The sequence below is a fragment of the Perognathus longimembris genome, chromosome 10 (genome assembly GCF_023159225.1).
Source record: "Perognathus longimembris pacificus isolate PPM17 chromosome 10, ASM2315922v1, whole genome shotgun sequence".
Classification (NCBI taxonomy): domain Eukaryota; kingdom Metazoa; phylum Chordata; class Mammalia; order Rodentia; family Heteromyidae; genus Perognathus; species Perognathus longimembris.
In genome coordinates, this window is record NC_063170.1 from 70,793,406 (window position 1) to 70,808,217 (window position 14,812).

Genomic DNA, 14,812 nt, shown 5'->3' on the forward strand with positions numbered 1-14,812 from the left:
TGTCCCCGTGCAAGTACTTAGTCGTGTTTGGAGGCGGGCGGGCTTTTGGGGAGTAACTAGGGTGAGGTGACGTCACTGGGAGGGGCCCCCTCTGGTGGCACTTGTGGCTTTATGGGAAGGAGACTCTCGAGTGTGGCTCTGCGCTGTGACCGCCCCTCCGTGCGAGAAGCCACGTGGTCAGGTAGCACGAGGGTGGACACTGCTCTTGGTCTTCTCAGCCCGTGTTCTTGACACGTCACCTCCCCTTGGGGTAAGACGGCCCAGAGGCGGCCATCAGCCTTCGCAGGGCTTTCCCTCCAAACAGCCTGGCAGGGCCCGGCCCGGCCCGGCCTGGCGTTGGCTGGTCACTTGCTCCCAGCGTGAGCCTTTGCGTGCCCTGAGCCTCTCCCTCGGCCCGGAGGCCCTTCCCGCACCTCTGTTCCTGCTTCCGGAGCCCCTCAGGGATCCTCTCCTGGCTCAGATCCGTCAGGATGCGTCTTCTCCTCTCAGATCTCCTATGCACCTCTTAGTGCTTTCCCCAGGGGCCTTTGTCGTCCCCCCCCCGCCCCCGTGGTGACCGTCTGTATCTAAAGATGATGTATTTCTGATGGTGTGACTGTGTGGCGAGCCCTGGGTCTCCAGAGCCGTGCGTGCGGTGCGCGGCGGGCACGGGACGTAGCTCTGAGGAACTGGATGGTCGGAGCGCCGCCTGCTCCGGGTTTGCTCAGCGCTGCTGCCCAGCTTCCTTTTGCTGGGCTCTTTGGTGATACAGGCATCCATGAGGCCAGGCTTATTAATATTTATTTATTGCAGGACCGTGTGCTGAAACTTGGTTCTGGTATGGGAGCCTCACCAAAAAGTCCAGGGTTGGGGTAGGGGCCTAACTTTCAAGTGGTAGAGAGCTTGTCTAGCAAGCACTTCTAGGCCCTGAGTTCAATCCCCAGTTCCACCTGTTGTGGGAAGACAGGACAATTAAGGTAAAAGGACACAGAGCATCGATGAGTGTTCTTCTGAAAGAAAGTCTCGGGTTAAGGCAGGTGCTGGTGGCTCATGCCTGGTTCCTGGAGGATGGGGCTCACGGCCGGGCGAGGCAGAAAAGCTTCGGAGACTCCATCTCCATGTAGCTAGCAAGATGCTGTGACGGCAGACAAAGGCCTAATATCTGTCATCTACAGAGAACTCAAAAAACTAAGCCCCTCCAAGCCCAGTAAACCAATTAGGAAATGGGCAACAGAGCTAAAGAGAGACTTCACAAGAGAAGAAATAAAAATGGCAAAGAAACATATGAGGAAATGTTCAACATCCCTGGCAGTAAAGGAAATGCAAATAAAAACAACCCTGAGATACCACCTCACCCCAGTTAGAATGGCCTATACTCTGAACTCAGGCAACAACAAATGCTGGAGGGGGTGCGGGGAAAGAGGAACCCTTCTCCATTGTTGGTGGGAGTGCAAATTAGTACAACCACTTTGGAGAACAGCTCAACATAGACCTACCCTATGACCCAGCCATACCACTCCTAGGCATCTATCCTGAACATCAGGTCCCAAGATATCAAAAAGACATTTGTCCTTCCATGTTTATCGCGGCACAATTCACAATAGCCAAAATATGGAAACAACCCAGATGCCCCTCCACAGATGAATGGATCCAAAAAAATATGGTACCTATACACAATGGAATACTACATAGCGATTAGGAATGGTGAAATGTTATTCGCAGGGAAATGGTCAGAACTCGAACAAATAATGTTGAGCGAGACAAGCCTAGAACACAGAAAACAAAGGGGCATGATCTCCCTGATATATGACTGTTAAGATGGGGTGACGGAGAGACAGTAGAGACCAGGTCTGTGAAACCAAAAACTGCTTGTCAAATAGTATTCCCCACAGGATTGGGGCAGCGACCCAACAGTATGTAACTAAAACCAAACAATTACTCAACATATAAAGGTCAAAAATTGACCTCTCAGTGGAATACAATAGCTCAAAAGCTAGGTGTGTACGTTCATATAAGACTACTGTCGACATATTGTTTAATATCGACACTACATTTAAAGCCCTAGGCGAATTTTCTTTGGCGTGGGCCACGTGGCTACTGTATATGTTCTTGATACATTGCATATTGTATATATGTCTACCTGACCTAGAGAAGGGAAAGAAAAACAGGGCGTAAGATATCACAAGAAATGTACACACTGCCCTACTATGTAACTGTACCCCTTTTTGCACAACACCTTGTCAAAAAAAATTGTTTAATTAATAAATAAATTACAAAAAAAATGCTGTGCTGGAGACATGGCCCCAGTCACACACACACACACACACACACACAGAGACACACACACACGCACACGAGCACCCCTCAGCACTGGCCAGTCCCCCCGCACCCAGGTACCCCCTGTTCTGGATGAGGAAGCAGAGGCCCAGCGTGGCGCAGCCCTTGCCTGGGCTGGGCAGTAGGCGGCCTGCCGTGCGCAGCCCTTGTCCGCGCTCTGCGTCTGGGGCCGTGCTGGGGGCCCCTGGCTGAGCACCTGGCTTTGCTTCGCTGCCCGGGGCTGAGCAGGGCCCCGGCTTCTAGAAGTCCGGCCGGCTGGAAGTGGGCTCCGCTGCAGGGCTCCACCGGCCCCTCCCATCGCCTGCAGACCCGAAGCGCCAGGACAGGAGAGGCCGAGGACGGTTAGGGGGACGCGGGGCGGGGCCGTGAGGATGGGGGAGGGGCGTGGGGAAGGGGTGTGGCGGGGGGACGTGGCAGGGTTCGTGAGTCTCACGTTGAGGGCACGGGGGCGGGCTGGCGGGGGCTGGTTCACCACCCTTTCCCCCGATCCATCCCCAGACGCAGGAGCCCCCGCTGTCCTTGGCTGGGGAGGGCGGCTTGCTGCTCCAGGTCTGATCTGTGTGCCGAGGGCAGCGCCTGGGTCTGGGCCTGGGGATTGCCTTCTAGAGGCTGCAGTCAAGGTCAAGTGTGCTGCGCTCCTTGTCTGCGGAGGCCCTGCACCGGGAGTCCCCGGGGCTGAGACCCTGGGGTACGGACGGCAGCTGGTGCTCTCTCGTTGTGCCTCTCGGGGCTTATTCCATCTTCGAGGGGTCTGCTGGGGTGATCTGCTCCCGGAGCACCCCCTCTCTTGACGTGTGTGTGTGGGGGGACACTCAAAGCACAGCGTAGTTGTCACCTATGAGCCTCCTGTGTGTGGCTGTGGTGCGGGGCCAGGGCTAGGGGTGCAGGGGGCCCGGGCGGCCCTTGCTGCCTGGGCCTGACCCCGCCTGACCTTGCCTGACATCGCCTGACCCCGCGGGTCTCTGAGGCGGGCAGGGCTTGGTGGGCCAGTACCCCCCACCCCCCATAGCGGCATGCCCCAGGGCACCCGAACCACTTCCTTCAGGCTTGGTGACAGGATGTCAGCGTGCGGGCGTTCCCCGTGCCCTCTTGGAGGGGGTTGGCATTCGACGTCAGAAGTGACAGCTTCCACCCAGGTTCACCGTGTTCTCCCCCAGTGGTTCCCTTTGCTTCGACTGGATTGACATCCACCGCTCCCTCTCCCCCACAGGAACTGAGGCTGCTGCCTGTGCCGGCTGCGTGGGCCGCCTGGCCCCCTGACTTAACCAGAGCAGGTCCCCACCGGCCTCTGGGAGCCCCCCCCCCCCGGCCCCGCTGGGCTGGGCTGGGCTGGGCCCGGCCCCTGGACGGCCAGCGCGGGCTCTGCTTGCGCCTGTGCGTGTCCGCCGCCGCCTCCAGTTCCGGGACGCGCAGGGAAGGATGGCCCACCACTGCGCTTCTTGGCGGCGACTTCAGAGGGTGTGGCGAGCATCGCGCCCAGGGCCAAGGGCCCGATGCCGAGGCTAAGGGGGATGGCGTGCCGCCCGGCCAGGTACCTGCCTGCTGGAGTCTGTCTGCTTCCCGCTTCTCCTCGGCAAGACTGGCCATGGACAATGAGAATACAAATAGTTTTCCAGATTCCTGGGTAATTATGGCTCTGCCGTGGCCACTGGGAAGCAAAAGTATGGCCTGCAGCCCCTAGGAAGCAGCCTTAGAAGCGCCTTCTGCCCCGATCTCTCCCCTCCTGTTGTCTGGATGTGATGGCCATTTCAGCTTGTGAGGATCAGGGATTCAGAGGGGAGCACGCCGGAATGAGCCCGAGTGCCTCACTATATCTGGGTGCACACCTGGACTGTGTCGACCCCTGCACGAGAGAACAGAGCCACGTGTCTGGGTCTCTGTAGGGGACTTGGTTTGGCTCCCTTGTCCTCAGCCAAAGCTACGGTGAGAGCATGTCTGTAGCTGTGACCCATAGATGCTCAGCCCCCACCCCGAGTCCTGTGAGATTTCCTCAGTGGGGTGGAGCCGGGCCCCCCGGAGCCCAGTGTGACCCATAGATGCTCAGCCCCCCACCCCGAGTCCTGTGAGATTTCCTCAGTGGGGTGGAGCCGGGCCCCCCGGAGCCCAGTGTGACCCATAGATGCTCAGCCCCCCACCCCGAGTCCTGTGAGATTTCCTCAGTGGGGTGGAGCCGGGTCCCCCCAAGCCCCAGTGTTGGGGAGCAGCGGGGGACTCACACCCAGTGACATGTGTGGCAGGGGTCTGTCCTTTGGGGCGGTGGAGTCTGGGGAGGGTGGGCATCGCCTGGTTTCGGGGGGCTGCAGGCCTCAGGGAGGGGCCGGGGGAAGCGGGTAGGGTGAGGACCTGGAGGACGGGGCTGGCAGGACGGAAGCTGGCGCAGGGCTGGCTCTGGGCCCAGGGCATTGGAGCCACACCCCGCAGGTCCTGCCCCCCCCAGTGTCATGGAGATGGACTGACACCCTGATGGAGGGACACAGAGAGAGGGCCCGAGAGACAGACGGGGAGGGAGAAACAGATAGACCTAGGGAGAGCCAGGGCAAGAGAGACGGGGGAGAGACAGACAGACAGACGCAGGGACCAGAGGAGCCAGAGAGGCCGCGGCGAGGGCCAGCAAGTGACTGTTTGCCTCCTTCTCCTGCTCTCCTCTTCTCCCTCCTCTCCTCCTGTCCTCCTCTCCTCCTCTCCCTCCTCTCCCTGCTCTCCCTGCTCTCCCTCCTCTCCCTCCTCTCCTCCTGTCCTCTCCCTCCTCCTCCTCTCCTGCTCTCCCTCCTCTCCTGCTCTCCCTCCTCTCCTGCTCTCCCTCCTCCCCTCCCCCCTGCTCTCCCTCCTCTTCCCCCTCTCCTCTTTCCTCCCCTCCTCTCCTTCCTCCCGCTCCTGAGCTGAACTCCTCATTAATGCCATCCTGTCTCCATTCACCTCACGAGTCCTCCCCAGCGCCTCCGCTTGCCGCCTCCTCCAGGGTGAGGGAGCTGAGGGCAGGGAGAGGCCTTGTCAGGGCTGGGGGACTGGGTGGGAGGGAGGGAAGGGGCTCTGGCTCATGACAGGGGTGCTGCAGGGCTTGGGGAGGCTGGCTTTGGAGAGGATCCTCCTGCAGGTTGGTTTTTGCGATGGCCAGTGGGTGGTGATGCGATGGGCGAGGTTTCCCGCCCCTGTTGCTGCCTGCCCCGCCCCGCCCTGCCCCGCCCCGCCCTGCCCCGCCCTGCCCCGCCCTGCCCTGCCTTACCCTGCCCTGACCCACCTTGCCCCGCCCCGCCCTGCCCCGCCCCACCCTGCCCTGCCCTGCCCTGCCTTGCCCTGCCCCGCCCTGCCCTGCCCTGACCCACCTTGCCCCGCCCCACCCTGCCCTGCCCTGCCTTGCCCTGCCCCGCCCTGCCCTGCCCTGTCCCACCCTGCCCTGACCCACCTTGCCCCGCCCCGCCCTGCCCCGCCCCACCCTGCCCTGCCCTGCCTTGCCCTGCCCCGCCCTGCCCTGCCCTGTCCCACCCTGCCCTGTCCCACCCTGCCCTGCCCTGCCCCGCCCCTCCCTGCCCCGCCCCGCCCCTCCCTGCCCCGCCCCGCCCCTCCCTGCCCCGCCCTGCCCTGCCCTTCCGCCCAGGTGAAGCAGCTCTGGGCTGTGTGGGCGTGGGCTTCGCAGGATGAAGCCCAGGGCCTCCCCCGGGCAGGGTGAGGCCTGCGGCCGCTGCTGGAATTAGAAAACCAATCTGAGTTTCCGAGGAGGAAGTGTGGCGGTCCTGAGGTGCAGAGCGGTGCCTGTACCCGGGCCGGCGTGGCCCGTGGGGCGGGCGTGGCGGGCATGGCGGGCGTGGCCCGTGGGGCGAGCGTGGCGGGCGTGGCGGGCGTGGCCCGTGGGGCGAGCGTGGCGGGCGTGGCGTGCCGGAGCTGCCGCCAAGCTCCCAGCACAGCGTGTTTCTCGCTGCCTTGCTGGGGTCCCCCCTCCTCCCACCCCACCGGCTCAGGAGCTGAGAGCTTTGGGGCTATTTATATCCACTCCAGCAAATCTTTTGATCTTGATGATCCTGGGCAGAGCCGTGCGGTGCTGGCTTCTCGCACGCCGCCTCCCCAGCCGGCAGCGCAGGGGCCGGACGCGAGGGGAGGCGGCTGGGCCCGCGCCTCCTGGGCTGCCCTCCCCCCAGAATGGCTTTAGTTTTCAGAGTTGTGATGGAGCCCGCAGTTTATTTACCTTCTTCCTGCTCGGTGAGTTGTGCGGCCGAGCTCGGCTTGGAGGGTCCTGACTCGAGGGCCCGCCAGGGCGGTTGACCCGGCTGCTCTCCGTGAGGCAGGCCCCCGTCGAGACCAGGGGCCGGCAGCAGGGCAGCACCGTCCGAAGCTTCATCCCTAGCAGAGCCTGGGTCACGGAAGGGCTGCCAGAACCGTTGAGCCTGCCATCGGTGCTTCCCCTTCCTCTTGGATCCGAAGCACGCGTCCTGTCTCCGGGCCCTGCACGCTTGGGCGCCCCCCCCTCCCGCGAGTGCCTCGGCTGAGCAATTTGCGGGGCGCAAATCCCTCTCTGGGTTCTGCTTCCCGCGCTGGGAGCTGTGAGACCCCTCCCCCACCCTCACCTCATCCCCCTGAGGCGGTGTCATCAGTACTCATCAGCAGATGAGGAAACTGAGGCACGGATTGGACGAGGACGGAGTGGGGTAGGCTAGAGAGGCGTAATTTCAGTGAGTTATGACTTGGTGTTCATGGCATTTCCTTTCAAGCTGGTTATGAGGCCTCGTCCTTGCAATCTTTGCCAGGAGACAGAGGTGACGAGGATCGAGGTTTGAGGCCATCCTAAGCGCATCCTAACCCCATCTCAGTCCGTTGTCTGGGCGTGCTGGCAGGTGCTTCTGATCGCAGCTACGCGGAGCGTCGGTAGGAAGGTCTTGATCTGAGGTTAGCCACAGGAGAAAGTACGAGACCCAGCCTGAAAGGTGACTAACGCACCAAAGGGCCGGAGGCCTAGCTCAAGTGGTCTCTACCACCGCCTGCCTAAGGAGCGTGAGACTTCAGTTCAAACCCCAATACTGCATCCCTCCCCCCGAAAAGGAAGAACATGTATTTCTGCGTCAATGCAAAAAGGGAATGAAGTCTAAAATTGTCACGGCGTTATCCGTTCCCATCGTTGTGCCGCTCTTGCTCCGGCTTCATCCGCTTCTTCCGTCCCTCCCATCCTTTCCTGGGTCTCTGCACAGATTTTCCTGCCTGGAGGCCTTCCCAGCCCCCAGCCCCCCTCCCCCCTCCCTCCCCCCTGCATTTCCCTCCTCAGCTCGAATCCCCGGCCGCTCCTGGTGCTCACGTGCCGCCTCCCAGAGGCCACAGGCTGCGCGAGGGCAGCGTTCAGTGTCCTGCCCGCCCCATGGCCAGCAGTGACCAAGTGCCTGTGACTAGCACCCCGTCCCTGCCACAGAAACCCGAGTCCAGTGGCATGTCCACCCTTCACTGCCCCAGGCCTGCGAGCCTCGCACCCAGGACTGACAGCGATGACGGCCCCGCCACGAGCCCGTTGTCCCGGCTAGTGGGGGCGGTGGCTGCTCCTGACGGGGCCTCTCTGCGCCGGTGGTGGCCCCAGCCACTGTGCGTCAGCGTCCCCCGTGGCCCCCGCAAGCGGTGACTCCGGCGGCATCCCATTTCCCTCGGGGTGGACGGATAGCACGCTCATCGCCCCCCAGCACGAGGCTCCTCCCCTTCTGTCCTTGCTCCTCTGTCCCTCGCTCGGGGAACGGGGGCATTTGTATCTGTGGTTTGCCGCGGCGGCCGGGGTCTCCTTTTCCACCGTTGCCCCCAAGGCTGCGGCTTGGCTGCACCGCAGGGCCTCCCCCTGCGGCTCACTCCTCACCCGGGAGCCAAGGACCTGGCCGCAAGTGGGGTTCTCCGTGAGCTTGTCTCAGTGCGCCCCCGTCCCTCCCCGACTCCCGGGAGCACCCCGAGTCCTGCCGCCCGAGTTACAGATGCCCTCTGCCCTGTGGCGGGCCTGCCCCAAGTGCCCGGAGGCGCCGGGTACTTCTCCAGGAATGCCAGGGACCCCGGCCTGCACCTGACTGCCCCCATACTGGCCTGACCCCGGGTTTTTGCTTCTCCCCTGACCAGAGCCGTGGGGAAGGTACAGGGCTCTGTAGCTAAACAGCTGTGGGTGCGGGGGTCCACCGCCCAGGGTGTAGCCTTGAGAGCGTCCCGGGACTCTCTGCCCCTTGGTCTCCTCCTCTGGATGCTTAGGGGCAGCGGATGCCGTGCACGGAGGCCTGGCGTGCCATCTGCGGGGAGCGCTGCTGCCGTCACTGCTGCCACCGTTACCGCGGTCCCTGTCTGCGGCGCGGCTGACCCTCAACTCCCAGGAAGCGGGGTTTGGGGACCGGGGCCCGCCGCCCTAGTGCCCGTGGCATGAGAGGGACCAGCTTGTTTCAGGTCAGACTCAGCCCCAGAGACCCCTCCCCCTCCTCTTCCTTCAAACTTAGCTTTGAGTCTCCTCCAAGAAGCCTTCGTGGCTGACCCTTATCCTGCAGGCCGCCCTCGGTCACGGAGCCCCCTCCTCCCCCAGGCCGCCCTCGGTCACAGAGCCCCCTCCTCCCCCAGGCCGCCCTCGGTCACAGAGCCCCCTCCTCCCCCAGGCCGCCCTCGGTCACGGAGCCCCCTCCTCCCCCAGGCCGCCCTCGGTCACAGAGCCCCCTCCTCCCCCAGGCCGCCCTCGGTCACAGAGCCCCCTCCTCCCCCAGGTCGCCCTCGGTCATAGAGCCCCCTCCCCCAGGCCGCCCTCGGTCACGGAGCCCCCTCCCCCAGGCCGCCCTCGGTCATGGAGCCCCCTCCTCCCCCAGGTCACAGGGCCGGGTGGCTTTCTCTTTCCAGATGTCACCCCATCTGAAGGGCTGTAGGTCAAGGTCAGCCCTTGGGTGACCTCGGTCTCTGTGTCCTCGGCCCTCGTCGAGCCCTGGCCCAGAGTCAGGGTCTGAGCGGATGGGGGAGGAGGCAGCGGAGGCTGGGCCTGGCCTCTGGTGTCGCGGGGTTGACGCGGGGTTGACCGTCTGCACCGGATGCACCTGCTCTGAGCAGACGCGGCCGCTCAGTGAGAGCAGAATCCTGCCTCACCCGGCTGGGGACCGGCGAGGACGCTGAGAGGCAGAAGCCCGTCGGTGATTAATGCCAAGTGTCACACGCCGGCTTGTTGCTATTGATCTGGGGTTCCACGCGGCTGCACCGGCGCCCCTCCTCCGACGCCCCTTAGAATGTCAGTGCGGGAATTAGGCAGCTCCGCGCCTTCCTGGTTGCCTTCCAAGGATGTAGCCGAAAATGTCAGGCCAGAGAACACAGTTAACTAGCTTCCTACACACGAAGCCCCCGGCTCGAGGATGGCCACCCTCCCCCGCCCCGCCACGCCTGTCCTCAGGCCGAGGGGCCGAGCTGCGGCCTGGGCCCCGCACCTGGCCCGCCGCCGGCAGGGCCACTTCTGCTGGAATGACATGGTGTCTTGCAGAAGTCTCCCTGCCAGCACGACTGTTCTAATTAGTCATATTTTGAAAGCAGATCTGCTTAATTGCAAGCAGTTCTAAATATTGGTATATAAATAAAGTCATTAATAACTGTATACGCGGAAAGTTCCCCCACGGAGCGCTGCGGCAGACGGGCCGGTTGACCGTGTCCGTGTGGCGGGCGCCCCTGCCCGCCCCTGTGGGTCACGGGAGGCGGAGGGAGTGGGTGGGGACCCTGTGGGCCTGCGGAGACGGCCCCCGAGTGGATGATGTCCAACGTCGGCGGAAGCCCTGATGGATCTTCTGCCATTGTGGCGTCAGCACGCGCTTAGTGCAGACAGCTGTGGCTCTAGGCACCCCATCATCGGCCTGCCCCCACAGCCCCGGGGCGCTGGGGCGCTTCCAGACTCGGAGGCTGGGCCTCGGGCACTGCCTTGCTCTCCCCGCGTGCGGAATGAAGATGGCGAGCTCTACCCCGCCGCGTTGGTTGCGGGGGCTCTCCGTTGCTCGCGTGGTCACCGAGTGCCCCGTGAGCACCTGCTCTGTGCCGGCCTCGTCTCGTGCCGTGCTGTGGGGCGGCATGGCTCGGGAGCCGGGGGGAGTTGGGGTTTTGTTCTGGCTGCTGTGAGGCTCCCTGGGCTCCCGGCTTGAGCGGGAAGGCGGTGGTGCCGGTGACTGCGGGGTGGGGCGGAGGCCGGGGGGTCGGGTGCGTGCTCAGCCGGCCGTGCTCCATTTTCCCTATGGGTTGTGTCCAGGTCCTGACGTCCTTGCGTCTGTAGACGGAACTGCTTTCACGGGCTGTGTTTTTTCCGAGCACTGCAGGCTTACACCGTGTTTGCGCCTTGAGTAACAAGCAGTCATAAGTAGTAAGGCTGACCTGCTTTGCGGGGTGCTGGGCCCCCGGGCCGCCCTCCCGTGTGGAGCGGCTGGGATGTCTGCCTTGAGTGCTCGCGGGGCGTGTGGTGCCTCTGCGCGGCTAGTGCTGTGCTTGTGACTTCCCGGGGCCAGCGAGAGCGCGTGGTGTCCCCACACCGCCCGTGTGACCTCTCCACAGTGCGGGGGGGGGGGGGCAGGGAGGGGGGGCAGGGAGGGGCGGGGCTGCCGCCTCTCCTGCCTCTCTGCTCCCGTGGGTGCCACACCCGGATTCCTAGTTCTGCCCCCTACTCCGCATCTTACCCGCCCACTGGGTTGGCAGCTGGCACTGCTTCCCCTTGGTTCCTCTGGGTCTTGTTCCTGGCCGTGTTCCACCTGTCCGTGTCCTTCTGCATCCCTGTGTCGGGCACGAAGCAGATGCCCCCTGACCTTTGCTGAGAACATAGATTTGATGCTTTCAGGTCGGTGTTGCTCCTGGGGTTGGTGGTGCCAGCCTGGGGGGGGGGGGGAGCAGATCATGCGCATTCAGCTGTCTCCAAGCAGTGGAGGGAGTGGCCTGAGGAACCCCGCTGCTTGGGTCAAGGCCCACCACCCACCCTGGAGGCCGGAGGCCAAACACTGGGCTTCCCGTCAAATGGGGAACAGAGGAGAACTGATACCCTGGCTAATGGTAGTGATAGGCAGAGAACATGGCTTCACGAGACGCTGGTATTTCTCCACGTACAATAGCGGCAGACGCATTGCATTTCAGTGATACCGGAAATATCGTTAAGCCGTGAAGTGCACCGAATACCCCTGAGCACTGCCCGTCGAGCTGACCCCTCGCTGGCTTGGCGGGCCCCAGCTGGGGCTCATCGACAGGGCCAGGGCCCCCGAGGACTTTCCGAACCAGCACGCCTAACCCCAGCCTGGGAAGAGATCCAAAGGCGGAATCCAAAGTGCTGTTCCCACCAACTGTGTGTTGCTTTTGTGCCATCCTAAAGTTGAAACATTGTAAGTCAAACCATTGTAAGTTGGAGGCCAGCCATAATTAAAGCTATACAATTGTATGACATATGTAATTACATGTGATGTAAATATGCACTACACAATTGTGCTTTTTATTGTGGTAAAACGTGGGTACCGTAAAGCCTAGCACGTGGAGCGAAGCTTGGGTGCGGTGTGCTCACGTGCCTGTTCAGAACAGTGCCGGGCAGAGCAGTGTCACGTGACTGTCCCCCCTTCCACCAGCGTCACTTGTCCGTCGTGTTGTAACGGTCCCCGGGCAGCTTCAGTGATGGCTCCACCTGTTCACGGGAGGCTTCTGAAGCCCAGCACCGCTGGTTTCGGAGCAGCTCCTTCTTTGTGGTGAGCATGTGGCTCAATGCCGTTAGATGCCAGTAGCGTTCCTAGTGTCCCCAGGTCTGATGATGAAAATGTTTCTCCTATTCCCATCATCCCTTTGGGTGGGGTTGGAAATGGACTTCGATTGGGAACCTACCCCTGGTTTAAGAGCTTGGAGCACGTTGGAAACCAGGCACCCCCCCCCTTCTGTGGGAGCAGACCCATCATTAAACCATCACAAAGCTTTGCCCCCGACAGACGGTGTGTCGCCTCCGCCGCAGGCGTGGCGGCGGGGCTCGGTCACATGGCAGCCCCTGCCGTGTCACGGTGCCACGGGGCCTCGTCCGCTCCAGTGCGATCTTAGGGCGTTTGTACTGTGTGGCCCACGGGTGACCGGGCTGTCATCGCACAGACCGGCTCACGGCCGGGTCCTCCTCGTCTGTGCCGCTCCCAAATGCTCGAGCTGCTCGGTCTCTGAACTGGGGCTGGGCCTGGTTTGGATCGTGGCCAGCGTGGCCCGTGGTGAATCCCAGCCGTTGGCTTTTGCTCTCTGAAGCTGGCCTCCCGTGCCCTCCGCTTGAGGAGGAATGTGGCCGCGTCCGTGCTCAGGCTCAGGGCAGCTTTGGCTTCTGTTGGCGCAGTGGGTCTGTAGCTGGCGGTGTGGTGTGGAGCCGGGAGGGGGAGGGCTTCGGAGGCCCGGGGCGGAGCCTGCCCGCCGTGCCCCGTGGCTGCTCACGGAGCCCCCTCGCCCGCTCCAGCAGCTCCGGGCAGAGGCCGGGAGCCCGGCCACCCCCTCGGCTCGAGGTCACATCTGCCTGGCGAGCAGGTGAAGGCCACGGCGTGCTCCCGACGGGGAAGCCACGCGACGCTCCAGAGTGGCGTCAGAGAGCAGCGCGAGGACGCGCGGATGGACGCAGGTCCGCGAGAGGCAGCTGCTCCGTCCTCAGGGCCGCAGGCTGCGGGCGAGTGGGCCGGGGGCTTTCCACCTGAAGACACCCAGCGCTCGGCGCCGCTCCCTCGGGGCTCCGGTTCCACCGCCGCGGGCGTCAGGACCGGGCTGCGCTGGCCGCAGCGCCGTGTTGGCTTCCCCGTTACTCAGCCAACCCCCGCCTTTTGTTCTTGGCTGAGTTGGCTTCTGTAGCGTCTCTCCCACCCGTAGTCACCTCCCCAGAGAATTAGCTGCTTGGTCATTTCGACAGAGCGCTGCTTGAGAGCATCATCGCGTCCGTGGCCCTGCGCGCGCGCAGGTTTTGAGTGTTGGAAACCAAACGCGGCCTGTTTCCTATCTAATGCTTCGATGGGTGGCGTTTTCATGACAGTGGGGCTGGGTCGCCTTCTCTTGTGGCACCTGGACAAGCATGCATGATAACGTATGGCCAGAGCTTCGCCGAGCCTCGCTGGGAGCCTCCCCTCTCCCCGCTGGCTTCCTGTGTGCCACAGCACAGCCCAAGAGCCGCCCCCCCTCCCCCCCCCCGGCTGAGCTGCGGGGAGCACCGCGTAGTGCTCGGCGTAGCGCCGGCCCAGCCCCGGGGCCTGGCTCCTGGGGAGGCATCTGCGGCTGGCCGGGAGCTCGGCGTAGCGCCGGCCCAGCCCCGGGGCCTGGCTCCTGGGGAGGCATCTGCGGCTGGCCGGGAGCTCCGGGGATCTCGTTCTCTGTGGAGTCTGGCACTCTGGGTACGAATCCTGGCTCACGGATCCGCTTCTGTGCCCGCCGGCAAGCTGCCGAGCCTCTCTGTGCCTCGGTGTGCACACCTGGAAAGTGAGCGGGGTCAGCAATGGTTTCTACCTATTGGGTTACTCTGGGGGCCCGAAAGTTAATGTTTGCCAAGCACTTTAAATAGTGTCTGGCCCTGCTCTTCATCACTGACGACTAGAGACATCCAAGTGAAACCACAGTAAGCTATCACCTCCCCCGCTACGAGGGAGGGCCACTCCCCATGACGGGAAGCCAGAATCTTGTGTCCCTGGCTGGCGGGCATGTGAGTGGTGTAGCCATTTTGGACAGATAGTGTGTTGATTGAGATTAAACCTCGGGGCAGGGGTGTGGCTTGGTGGTCGGGCCCTCTTCGCGTGGACCTGGGTGCCAGACCTGCAAAACTAGGAAACAAACAAAAATTAGACTTCGAATTACCACGCAGGCCAGCAATCCCGCTCTGGTTTTACTCCCAGGAGAGCTGGAAGCAGGGGCTTTGAGAGCCGTTTGTATAGCCAGGTTCGCGGCCGTATCGTGCAGTAGAGCTCCAAAGGGCAACACAACGCACGCGCCCGGCACCGGATACCCAAGCGAAACGTGATCCCCGCGACACGGAATGCTGTGCGGCCTTCAGAAGGAGCGGGACTGTGACACCCGCCCGTGCCAACGTGGACCAGCAGCGCATTATGCTGAGTGAAGTAAGTCGGACAGAAAAGACGGGGACAGCCTGGTGCCGCTGGCTCGCGCCCGTCATCCTAGCTGCTCGGGAGGCCGAGATCTCAGGATCACAGTTCAAAACCAGCCTGGGTAGGAGAAGTCCAGGAGACTCTCTTCTCCAATCAGCCACCGGAAAGCTAGAGGTGGAGCTGTGGTAGAGCGCTGGTCCTGAGTGAAAAAGGCAGGCCCCGAGTTCTAGCTCCAGTCCTGGTGCGCCCATGCACGCGCGCGCGCACACACACACACACACTCGCACGCAGAGGCGAGGCCTGTGTGATTCTCCTCACGGGGGCCTGAGTAGTGTGGGTGCAAGCGCAGTGGCCGTGTCTGCGGGGCCGCGGCGGCGGCGTCTCCTGGGGACGGGGGCGTTTGGGACGATGCCCACCCCGTGGACGGGGTGACGGCTCCCGGCCGCTGCGTGTGTGCAGCAGCCCGGTGCTCCTTT